The 12,733-nt window shown below is 32.0% G+C and overlaps 1 protein-coding gene across 1 annotated transcript in view; it reads right to left on the bottom strand.

Annotated features, from left to right (window-relative positions):
* The window catches only part of LOC114345850 (fat-like cadherin-related tumor suppressor homolog), a 179,328-nt gene extending 167,343 nt beyond the window's left edge, over positions 1 to 11,985 (bottom strand). The window contains exon 1 of the mRNA XM_050663286.1: positions 11,723 to 11,985. The gene's annotated coding sequence lies outside the window, so the exon portion shown is untranslated. The remainder of the gene's footprint in view (positions 1 to 11,722) is intronic.
* Between the last annotated feature and the right edge of the window lie 748 nt (positions 11,986 to 12,733).

The raw sequence follows: 12,733 nt of genomic DNA, 5'->3' as shown, positions 1-12,733 counted from the left end.
ATTTTTGAATATTTCCTGACAGGCATGAGATAACAACACGAAATTTGGTAAGTGGGGGTTTTTGGGACGAGAAACCTAAAATCCCCACCAAAAATTATATATTACCCAGAGGGCGCCACATACGTGTTTCCGCTCTCATTCAATATGTTCAATTTTTTTTATCACCCACTCTATTTATATAATTTTGAGATCAAAACTTTTATTCTCCTATAATTTTTACTTAAAAAAGGTATACTAAATTCATCTGCTAAACACAACCGTTTTCGAGATAAACACATTTTAAATCTACGATGCAAAATTCAATTTTTTGCATTTCATTGTAGTTACTAAAAACCATTTGACATATCCTTGTCATACTTGGCAGCAATTGAAGTACTCTACACCCTTTTAAATTATGATAAACGTTTCCAGCTACTACCAGAGGCGTACGACGGGGGGAAAGGGAAAGGTCAACCATTCACTTTCTCCTGTCGTACGCCTCTGGTAGTAGCCGGAAACGATTATTTAACATAATTTAGTACGGGGGAACAGTTACAGTACCTACACTTTCTGCCAAATATGACACGGATATGTCAAATAGTTTTAAAGTATTATTTTTTTTAAATAATTTATTCTTTATTTAATACGTTAAGAACTACGAGTTGTACGGCCCTACGCCGAAAAAATCTCTTTTCACCAACCATATCTCTTTTTGTATCATAATCATAACTAATAAACTTGGAAGATTTATGAAGAAGCGAATCTCTTTAATTGTTCATGATCTGCAAAAATGTTATATATAGTTTTTTTTTTTTTGTTAGATGCATAATAAGGTATTCGCAAAAAAACCGTCCGAAACGTCATTTTGCAATGAAAATGGAAAATTTTCAACCACGAATAACTCAAAAAGTATCGAGTTTTATTAAAGTAAAGAGTTTATTATTACAATATAATCTATCCGAATTAAACTATTATTAACTCTTTTGTAAAAACGTACAATTTTTCAGTGATTTACGAAAAACCGCTTTAAAACATGCATTTTCTGCACGAATAATTAAAATCTTTGATCTTTAATAACTCAAAAAGTATTGACTTATTTTAATAACTTTATAAATTTTGCTTATAATTTCTCGAGAAGGGGCGGTATCCACCCTCAGGGTAAAGGCGCAAGGTAGCACCATGTCACCTTTGTTTCTTGAGGTATCGTCTAACCACTAACCACTCACCAATTTTCGTGAAAATCGATGAAGGTTCACCGAAATTGAAGGTAATAGTTGATTTTTACCTTCAGTGACTGCACTATACAAAATGAATTGCAATATAATGATCTAAATGCGCGTATTTTGGGAGCTCATAAATGATTACATGATATGTAGTCGCCAAATAATTAATTTAATGCATTTTAAGTACAACTCTCTCTTAAGCCGGGAAGATGGAGTGGTTTTCTTGGGAAGGGATTGTAGCTCATTAGTCGAAATGCGCGTGATTTAAGAGTGTATTCTTAGAATATATAAGCTATAGGAATTATATTCGCGATACGATTTATTTTAATTTTTTTCAGCATGTTTCTCTTAAGTTAAATCAATTAAAGGGTTGTTTGGGGGTGAAGGAGATGAGCTCAAAAATCGAAACTATATCATTTCAAGAGCTCATAAATAGCTCGTAATTCTGCCGCAAAGATCGACTCAATATCCTTATTTTTAAGTAGTGGGGGGGCTGAGTCATCCCCCCCACTAAAATATGAAATTCCTGCTCAGTGTAACGAGCTCAAAATTTTTAATTTGCGGAATATGAAAGCTCATAAATCAGCGTTATTTGTTTTTTAATTTTTGCAAGTGGGGGGCCAGCTCAACAGGGGTTCCCAAAATATAAACTGTTCAGAATTTAAGTAAACCATGAAGCACCATTCAAATAAGACCTTCCAATCAACAATTATAATAAAAACATTCATTACTAATCTTTCAACCGTAACTAAAATTAATTCAATTGATTTTTTCCACCTTTCTAGGCGGACAAGTGTGCGAAACGATTATTCATCTATCTTGAGAACAGAACAGAGGACAAACAAAAAATGATTTATTGCTCTCAGGAAGCCATGGCAATTTATTATGTTGATTAACATTAATTCTACAGTTATTACATTCTTCAAGAAGTTTTATGAATTGTTTCCTACGTTGCCTCACAGACTTCTTAAGTAAGTAGCAAATTGAAAATTGTCTTAAATGAATGCTAGTCCAGCAGAGGAGAATAATGACACAGACATCTGTTACTGCTTTTATGTAAACTTACAAACTTAAGTGCATATTTTCCATTTTCCGTGTTTGCTGCCATAATATAAATGTAAAGTGCTCCATCTACTAAATTAGCGGTATTCTTTTTAGTATAACAACATATTTTACTAGCTAATTAGGGATTATTTTTTATGAACATTTTTTTTTTGTTTATAAAGGACATCGCACACATCTTATATAAAAAGTAGTGTCACTCAACTAGTCATTTTACCCTATGACGGCTGATATGTAATTAAGATATGATCACTATGATCAGTGGGCCTCAAACAGTGGGGCGTTAATATTTAATTCCGATCGCTTGAAAAGTAAAAATATTTAATTTCCTGTATTTTATGTTCAGTAATAATATTGGATTTTACTGTATCAAAGGCAAATAAAATAATTATAATATGTATATACGGGGGGTGTTAAAAGAAGTGGGACGGAATATTTCGATTACTCGAAATTATTTGTCGACATCAAATGTTCATCAAGGTCTCTATAAGCCTCTATTTTGCGTAGAGTGAAAATTATACGAATGATTTTGCATGCAGTAAAATTGGAAAATACTTGTCAAGTTGCTGGTATGTCCAAATTTGAATAAAATACATCCAAGACTTTAGTTTCTGCAGACACTGTATTAAATATAACCTTGAAACAAATTGGCACTAAATCACTTCCGAGTTTTCAACAAAACAAAAGGTTTAAACACGTGTAGCCCAGTAATTAATACCAAAGCTATTGAAAGTATGCACTCCAGTAATTAGACCGAAGGTACTTTATCGTTTAACTAAAACACACCGCAAAGTCCGAATTGAATTCCCGAAACACTTCTTTTTAGCAAACGATTTGTCCTATTCACTGTCTGATATTTCACTATCATGAAATCGTCACTATCTGAATTGTCTATCCGAATAATTAGAGGCCGGACCTCATCTATAACTCGCTCGGTTTGAAAAGACTTACCGATTATGTCTTCCGTATGTCTAATACAATTTTGCCATTGTACTGCTTTTATTTGTTCTAGCGATTCTTTCCATAAACTAAGAACGCTAGCGTCATCTGTTGTTTTGAATGCATGTTTATCATAAAAATTTTTGGCTATACCCCAAACTAACTCAATTGCATTATAGTGGCAATGGTAGGGCGGAAGTCGAAGAACGTCATGGCCATATTTAAGAGCCATTTGGTCAGTAACAAATTTCTTTTGAATTTTGTGCTTTCCACACCTTTGAAGTAAATCAACTTTTAAAAATATGTCACTGTGATAAATTTTCTTTTCTGTCAACCACAACTGTATTTCTTCTTTTGTCCAGCTGCTTGAAGGAAATCTCTCTTCTACTCTGGAGTGGTAGGATGCATTATCCAACACTATTATGGACAGTCACTTAAATTTTTTCAACAAATTTTCTTCAAACCATTCTTCAAAAATATTTGCATCCATATTTCCATGGTAATCACCTGTATTCTTTGTGGACGAAAAAATTAAACTAGCGTCCGGAATAAAACCCTCATCATTTCCAGCATGAAGTATAATGTAGCGTTTACCATTACCGGAACGATTAGAAGAATAACATTTCGTGGTGCCATCTTGCCAGGATGATTTTGACATATTTCCTTTAGCGAAAATCCAAGTTTCGTCTAAAAATACAACTTGCCTCGGACTATCAGACGTTTTATTGTTCATATATTTTCTTAAAAAATGCCACCGTTTTGAAACAACATTAGAGAGTTCACACAATACTTGTCTATTATTTGTCTTTTTATATCGAAAACCTAAATGTTTCAGCACTCTCCACAAACTTGTTAACCTAATATCACACAGTTCCTTGCCTTTAATTTTTTGTAACACAGCACTAATTGTTACATGTTCTTTGGCTTTATACATATTGTATATAATACTTTAAATTTCAAGTTTAATTGATTGGATGTCGACGATTTCTCTTGCTTACTTTATTTATTTCATCCTCACTCATGTTATTAATTCTTCGGAATGTCCTCTCTGAGATACCGCAAGCATCGCATATGCGTTTCTGAACAGCCGTAACAGATGCCAATGGACCCATATTATTTTTTTCCAAATTGAAATAACTTTCGTCTTTCAGAACTAAACGCCGTTCTTATGGACACAACACTCATACGTTTCTCCAAATTATTCATTTTACTTTAAAGTACCGCTTCACTATACTATTATAAAAAGAATAGGTATGTACTTATATACAACCATACAACTACTACACCCTGAAAAGTACGAGGATTGTACAACAAACGAAACAATCGAACACAAATTATTTAACAGCCAATGCTATAATAATAAACACTGTATTGATTGTGATTGCAAAAACCGTTCGCATGTTTCAAATAAGATTTTTGCTGATTAAGTATTTTGGTAAATTATTAAACAACACAGAAGTGTAATATGATGACAAGTTTAAATTTGATCTACTTTGTCGATAACAGTGTCGTTAACAGAAATATATTTTTAAATACAGCATGAATCATTTTTCAATGATTGTGTGCCTTTAAGAAATACATACATACTAAACAAATTTTTAAAATATGAATAACGGAGATTACATTTATTATGACACATATATATTCCTTATTTTTCAAATAATATGTTCTTGTAAAGGCATAACTTTGATTATTGGCATAACATAACTACATTATACGATACGTCAGAAGAAATTAAAAAAAATAACATGTAATAAATTCACTGTTTAAATAAATATTCCGTACCTACTCGTACTATTGCAATAAAATATTAAAACTAATAAACAATAACTTGTTGAGGAGTGCTGATTTAAACAACATACCAGTAAAATGTTATTCATAAAGGTAGTGTAAAATATATCGCCGCTTATCTGCTCCGCTAGTAATAAACTTATCAGCATTTAATTACAAAGCGGTCTTGTTAGCTGAAAAATACTTTACAATACAATTTACATGAATAGATTCGTCTCGAAATTACAATCATTTCATATCATTGTGCCACCTCTGAATTTTGATTAATGACAGCGTAATTTGATAATATAATTGATAGTAAGTTACCTACATAAGATAAAAACGCACTTCATAAATCTCAATATTTTATTGGAAAATAAGCCACAATGTAATAAATTTATTTTTAAATTAAATTGTGGCTTACTTCCAAATAAAATAGTAAATTGTATAAGATGCCACAAAAAGACAGTTCATAACAATATTCATTAATCTGTCTTCAGTTATTAAAGTCTCTTATCTTTAGGGGTCGCCAACTTCTTGAAAATTTCAAGATCTTGTCTTGATTTCAAGACAAGATCAAGACAAGAGTAATTTTAGATTTCAAGACAAGACAAGAAATTTTATGTCAATACCAAGATTTCTTGTCAAGAAAACAAGAAATCTTGAAATATCTTGACTACCTAAAAACTAGATTTTATTTTAAATAGCACATTTTTAAATCGGAAGTGATAAGCCATGAAGGCAGATAAACACTTCTTCTTATGGGGTCAACGCCTAGCTGACTTCTAGGCTTTGTTATTGTTAAAGTTGCTCTTGAAAATAGCCTTTCCGCAGGTACAGATGTTGCTGGCGTTCCGAGAAAATCCTTGTTCATTTTCGATAATGACGGGTAGATTTTTCGTGTCTTCTCCACCAATCAAGTATGTATATTCTCAGAATCTTCTGACCTAGGCTCATTTAAGTATTTTTCAATTTCATACTTCCAAGATTGTAAGTTATCATTATCAGCTTTCTTAAATAGGTAAGTCATATCTAAATCAAATTCGTTATCTTCTTTTTTCAGACTGGCTCTGGTATTGGATTCTATAGATAGATCTGGGATTTATTAAAGTAGTTAGCTTTAAATATTTGTTCAAATTTTTGTGCTGCCTCTGATTACAGAAGCTTTTCTTTTCAGTGTTTCAGTATTTTAACTCTCGCAGCTTGAATGCAGTAAATTAATTGCTGATCGGTAGTGTCTCTATCAATTTTATTATTAAGTTCATGAGCCCATATTTGCAGTTTGTCCAAAAGTAAATTTACTCCAATTACCACCAATGGGAGTGTGCAATATTTTTCCCCTTCGAGAATCGAAGAAGGTGTTTTAAACCTTCTCAGATACTGACAAAATTTACTGATCAGAAACATTCTTTATCTAACATTTTCCATTTATTTAGATTTTGATTGTTTGTCACAAAATATAGTTTTAAGCATTTTTTACACTTAAGCCCCATGTTAGCATCTCGAAAGTTGAATGCCATCTTGTAGGCACATCTAGTTCTGGCATAGTCGTCCTACAATTTATGGCCTCGCAAGCACTGTTAAGTTAAAGATGCATTTGCCCTGAGTATTTGATTTTTTTTACAAGGTATTTCATTTTACTTACAGGAGAGTTAAATTCTAAAGTAGTAGCATTTATAGCATTTTCTACTTCGATCTCATCCTCCAAATAATCAAAATCCTTTTCGATGTCTAAACTGTTTCGATTTGGCTCAGAAATTTTTATGAAATCCTTAGCTAAGCTTAGAATATGTGCGAAACATACAAAATGCTTATTGTAAGCATGCAAATACGCATCAATTTTGGGTTCGTCAGGAAACAAATGCAGATCAGGGACTCCGCAGTGGAGTTCGTGTTGGCACGCAACGCAATAAAAAGGTCGCCGTGGAATCACCCGACCGGTTAATAAAGAAATTTTAAGATCTAGAAATTTCTTGAGCCAAGACAAGATATAAGATGTCAAGAAAACGTCAAGATAAGATTTTTTTAAATTTCTTGATTTTTTCTCAAGACAAGACAAGAAGTTGTTTTCAAGACAAGACCCCTACTTATCTGACAGTTTTAAAATGACAATGCACTTCTAGCGACGCACCACAAAATAAGGGTCAGCCTCATGCAGGGTTAAGCTGTTTTCATGTACTGATAATATATTTTAGAACTTAATAGTACTTATGAATAGGACAGTTTTATGGACTTCAAAAATGTGATTTCCATAAACTTTAATTACAATTTATGCCGTTAATAATGAAAATTCAGAGTTGGTGCAATGATATCAAATTATTGTAATTTCAAGACGAATCTATTCACGTAAATTTTATTGTATTTGAGTGTGCGGTGTCCTTTGAAATTCTATTTAAAAATGAAAAGGGCATTCGGTAATATAAAGCAAATGTCCCTACTGTCATGGTAGTTTACCACCATATTTCCTTTCGTACGAAATATTTTTGGTTTTTATAGTGCTTATGTCGGCTGGGCCAACTGATATGGAAAGGGGCTTGTATATAGGTAAAAATGTCAGAGAGAGTTATGATAGGTATTGATTATATCGGAAATAATATGTAGTAATTGAACAAATAATGAAGGGAGACAGTGTTTCCTGTTTTTTTGACTAATATGGACCATACTTAACTAGGTAATAGTAATAGTAACGTCTAAAGTCTTAACAGGTGAGAAATCTTTCCTTTTTTAACAAATACAATCGGAAATTAATTTCATAAGTAATGAGAATATGTTACTAAGAATTATGGCTAGAAGCAGTCAAACAAGTATTTCAGGGCGGATCTGCTTTGAAATGGACGTTGAGAGGTGACTCAAATTGTTTTGCAGAAATTGCTTGGAAATAACCCATATAATAATAATTGAGTTATCCTCCCACTCAAAAAGGTCGGGAACATTGTTTAAATAATCAAAATGTCAAAAAATGAATGAAAAATTCGATTTTTTTCTTCGTTTTTTAATTATAACTTTAAAAGTATTCACTTTTGATAAAAGTTGCACTAAAATAAAAGTTGTGTAATTAAATTTCCTACAATATAAGATTGGTTAAAATTTTTTAAAATTGTTACCCTTGTTGCAAAATAACAACAATTGCGAAAAAAAACATGTATTCGTATTTTACGTTTTTCAACCATTTCTGCTAAACTTAGAAACTTCATATTTCAACCAGAAAAACTTTATATGATATAACAATATTGTAAAAAATCATTTTTTCAAAATGTTGCAGGACTGAAAATTAAGCAGAGAGCAAGTTAAATTTTTTTTACAAATAGAAGAATACTGCACCTTTCATTTGCAATTAGCAAAATTAAAATCGATTAACTACCACGACGTCAGGAATTTTTTTAAATAAACATTAATTTTTGATGCTAGGCACAGGACAGCGGTGTTCGATTCACACAAGTTGATTTCCACCAAAATTTCTTCCAATCTTTATCTAATATATTATTTTCTTACTCTATATTTTGTTGTATGTTCATATTTTAATTCCACAAAAATAAAACTAATTTGTTTATTGTTTGTGAAAAATTATTTAAAAAATTGCATATGTTTAAAAATAATACACCTTTATTTTCTAAGTTAAAATACATATATGAGCAAAGAAAATTTTTGCTAAAAAAAGTGTTATTTCACAGGACAGAGTATGTGTTTTTATTTTGCAATTTTTTTATTTATTTCGAAATGTGCTAAAAATTAAAAAGTATTAATCATTATCAAAGGTCATTGGAATGCCCAATCAGAGCGAACGTATCCGCTGTCCTGCGCATAGCACCAAAAATTAATGTTTATTTAAAAAAAATCCTGACGCCGTGGTAGTTAACCGATTTTAATTTCGCAAATTGGAAATGAAAGGCACAGTATTATTTTATACGTAAAAAAAATTCAACTTGCTGACTGCTTTATTTTCAGTTCTGCAACATTTTGAAAAAATTATTTTTTTTTTGCGAAAGCTGGATTGCAAAATCTATTAAACCGATCTTAATGAAATTTACAGTATCGTTTTATCATATAAAGGTTTTCTGGGTAAAATATGAAGGTCCTAAGTGTAGCATAAATGGTTGAAAAACGTAAAATGCGAATACTTGTTTTTTTTATGGTATTTCGAAGTTGCTATTTTGCAACAAGGTTGACAATTTTTAAAATTTTCAGTTAATCCTATATTGTAGAAAATTTAATTACGCAACTTTTATCTTATAACAAAACTTTTCTGGAAATTGAATACTTTTAAAGTTATAATCCAAAAACCAAGAAAAAAATCGAATTTTTCCTTAATTTTTTGATATCTTTATTATTTAAACAATGTTCCGGACCTTTTTGAGTGGGAGGATAACTCAAATATTATTACATGAGTTATTTTCAAGCAATTTCTGCAAAAAGATATCTATGAGTCACCTCTCAACATCCAAATGTATTAATATTTTTACAGATGCGCCCTGGTCTATGGGTATGAGTGTCGAATAATGATAATAATTTGATATAACATTGTGTTTTTAAAACACTGTTTTATTTTATAATTCATAGCCAAATTCCCACAAAATAAGTAAATATTTGTCAGTTTTTTTGGAGTGCCTTTTACTGTTACATTGCAACAAAGATGGTGAAACACCATATAAAATGAGTAAAAAAAATTGACCGAAAAGATAAATCAGCCTATTACAAAAGATTTACAAAGAAAAAATAGGGTCAGTCAGGGTAAATGGAAACACTATTTGAAATTTCATGACATCTAAGCATTTGAAATTGATTTAAAAATATAGGTACTGTTTCATATTATAATAAAATAATTTTTTGGCTATACGATAAAACTATAGTAGAATGTCTTAAAAACTAGTAAGAAAAAGTGACAAAAAAATAAGATATTCAAAGTTTCCATTTACCCCAGAAATTTTAAGACAACTCTAAAAAAGGAGGTAAAAGTAAACAACAATCAAAGGCGTTTAAACATGTAACAATATGGTCTTCAATTTTGGCTGACCATGCAGTAGACACACTAGTTCCTCTTATGAGTTAGTATAGTATGTTTCTACCCTTTATGCGGTTGTAAATAATGCAATGGAATACTGTAGTTAAGCAGCAGCCTCCCTATATTTAAATCATTCAAAGAGTATTTCGTTGCTTCTCTCTTTCTTTTGTACTTCCTCAACATTTTGAAAATGGCAAGACTTGTAACAAAATAATTCCCTTAACATAAAAATTTGATTTCCATTTACATCGCATTGTTTCCATTTACCCCAACAGGTGTTGGGTTAATCTGTGCCCATGCTCAATATTTAACGGGGTAATTTATTGTGAACACTTACTTTATTTTAAATGAGATATTTCAAATTCAAAATCACACTAAATTTTCTCTTAGTTTTTCACCCCTGTAACTTATTAAAATAAACATTATATAAAGCGTCGTTTAAACACAACGATAAGTCACAGCAACTAGTTGTGATGACAAGTTGAAACACTGTTTAGACGCTGCGATTCAATGCGATACCACCTTCAACCCAACTCCAACTTTGATAAGTTGTGCGATGCACCGTTTACACACAATGATAAGTTGCAACAACTCGATTGGCCTTGATAAGTTGTTTGATTTATCGCTGTGTTTAAACGACCCTTAAGTTCTCAGGGACTTTCGGTCATCGCTAATAACGTAATCTTTCATTCTGCGTTTAAATTTTTCAAAGATACTTAAGTATAATACCTATTCGTTTTCACAGGATTTGAAAAAAATTAATCAATCCCATTTGAATGGCATAGGAGCAGAAACTACATACCTATTCCCTTAAGTAATGTATCAACGTTTTGTATTTTGATAGTTCTATCGTTTTCTAAAACGATTTCCGATGTGAAAATCGAAACGCCAAATAAACTTAATTTTAAGGTAATAAAAATTGTGGCTTATTTTCCTACAAAAATACTAAATTTTCGGCAATTTCGGCAAAAATTTCGCCATTTCCTTTATATCGAATCCCAGCCAAACAACAGTTATAATGGACCAAAAATCCCTGACAATCAACAAGAACCTCAAACACATTCATTGTGTATCGTTAAGAATGCAGTTATTCAAATTTCTGCCTGTAATCCATCTCTCCGATTACCCAATCTAGCGTTTTTTTATCGTGATCTCTTCCTCTATTATTCCATCTCTTGCACCGCCTCATTACCATAACTACGAAATTGCATCCATCAGTACCATTATGTCAATCATTTCACCTAGAGATCATCCATCAGAAAAGAAACCGGTCACTGACCTCATCTAACTCTGATGTGAAGTTAATATTATTTTATATACGTGAATTGGTACCTTAGGCAGAAGGCAGACATTAATTTTGTAAGGTACTCATCCCAAATGCAGTTCTCTGCCGCGTCATCTGCTAAGAACGTGAAGAAAGCAATAGTGAGGTTATATAGGCAAATTCCACACACATGCATCTTGTAAACTGCAAGAAAGCAGGTGGAACAGGAACAGACGACTTTTAAACAACTTGTCTTTATTTATAATTTGGTAAGACATCACGATAATAATAACAACAACCATGACTTTGTTTTAGCTTTGGTTTTAATTGAATTAACTAATTGGTTTGGAACAAGTGTTTTTGTAATTTGAAAGGGTTTTTGAGCTTTAAAAACGTAAAGTGCAGTTACTAGGCCAATGCTCAAGTGTTTTTCATGAGCATAAATTTTTTATTATTTAAATAAAGTAGTTTATGAGTCAAACTCACTCAAAAACAAGCTGTGACAGGTACTCCAGGCCATAGGTTGGACTATTTTCCACTTAGAACAACACTAGTCACATAACATACACTACAAAAAACACGATAAAACCTCACACACGTACTAAAAAAGTCATATACACCGCGCGAGTTTTTTCATGTAAATTTTTATTTACAAACTATGGGGAAACGAAGCAGCATAGACGAAATGGGCACGAGAAACCGACACGAACCGTCCCATGCTTGACGCCACACTGGTTTCTCGATTCTCGTTTCTCGTTCACTCACTCGCTGCTCTCGCTGTGTTTACTGCTTGCCTTCCCACTCCAGGTCTTGCTTGCCGTGAGTTAGGTTAGTCACAGCACCGGCCACGGGCGTACTCGTGGGGAAAAAGGGCAGTTACCGTTAGCTGAGTGGTGGAGTGTTTTAGATTTGCTGATAGGGTACGTTGTGTCGGAATCTTATTTTCATTATTTTAAACCAAGGGAAAATAAATACAAGTTACTAAACGTTAATTTTTAATTAAGGGGGAAGTCTACTGTGACAAGGGAAAAACAGGCCGATTTTCCGGATTTTTTTTCTAACAAAATATAACTCGTACATTAAATTAAATTAAACCGCCAGCTTTATTTGTATATTCAAGTATTTGTAAAAAAATTTTCAAGTCGAAATATTCAAAATTGCCGTCGTGGCACGTGGCACTCCTTCAAGCGCAGGTCCGTTTTTTTAGGTGCCCAAACATGAAATATCACGTCTGGGTGATCTGAAACAAAAAACAAAATATAGTTATCATCTACATAGTATTGACACTCGTCTGACGAAGGATTTTGTCGATTAAAAATTTTGACGCCGAAAAAAAAATTCTTGAAATTTTTTTCTATTTTTTGGGCCAAAATTTTTATGTTATTATTGTATATAACAATTAAGCAAAAAACGATATCAAAAAAATTCTCCGTCAGACGAGAGTCAATACAATGTAGTTGATAACCATATTTTGTTTTTTGTTTCAGATCACCCAGA

The sequence above is a fragment of the Diabrotica virgifera genome, chromosome 1 (genome assembly GCF_917563875.1).
Source record: "Diabrotica virgifera virgifera chromosome 1, PGI_DIABVI_V3a".
NCBI lineage: Eukaryota > Metazoa > Arthropoda > Insecta > Coleoptera > Chrysomelidae > Diabrotica > Diabrotica virgifera.
Note: the sequence above shows the minus strand (reverse complement) of the source record. Positions and strands in the feature narration are given on the sequence as shown.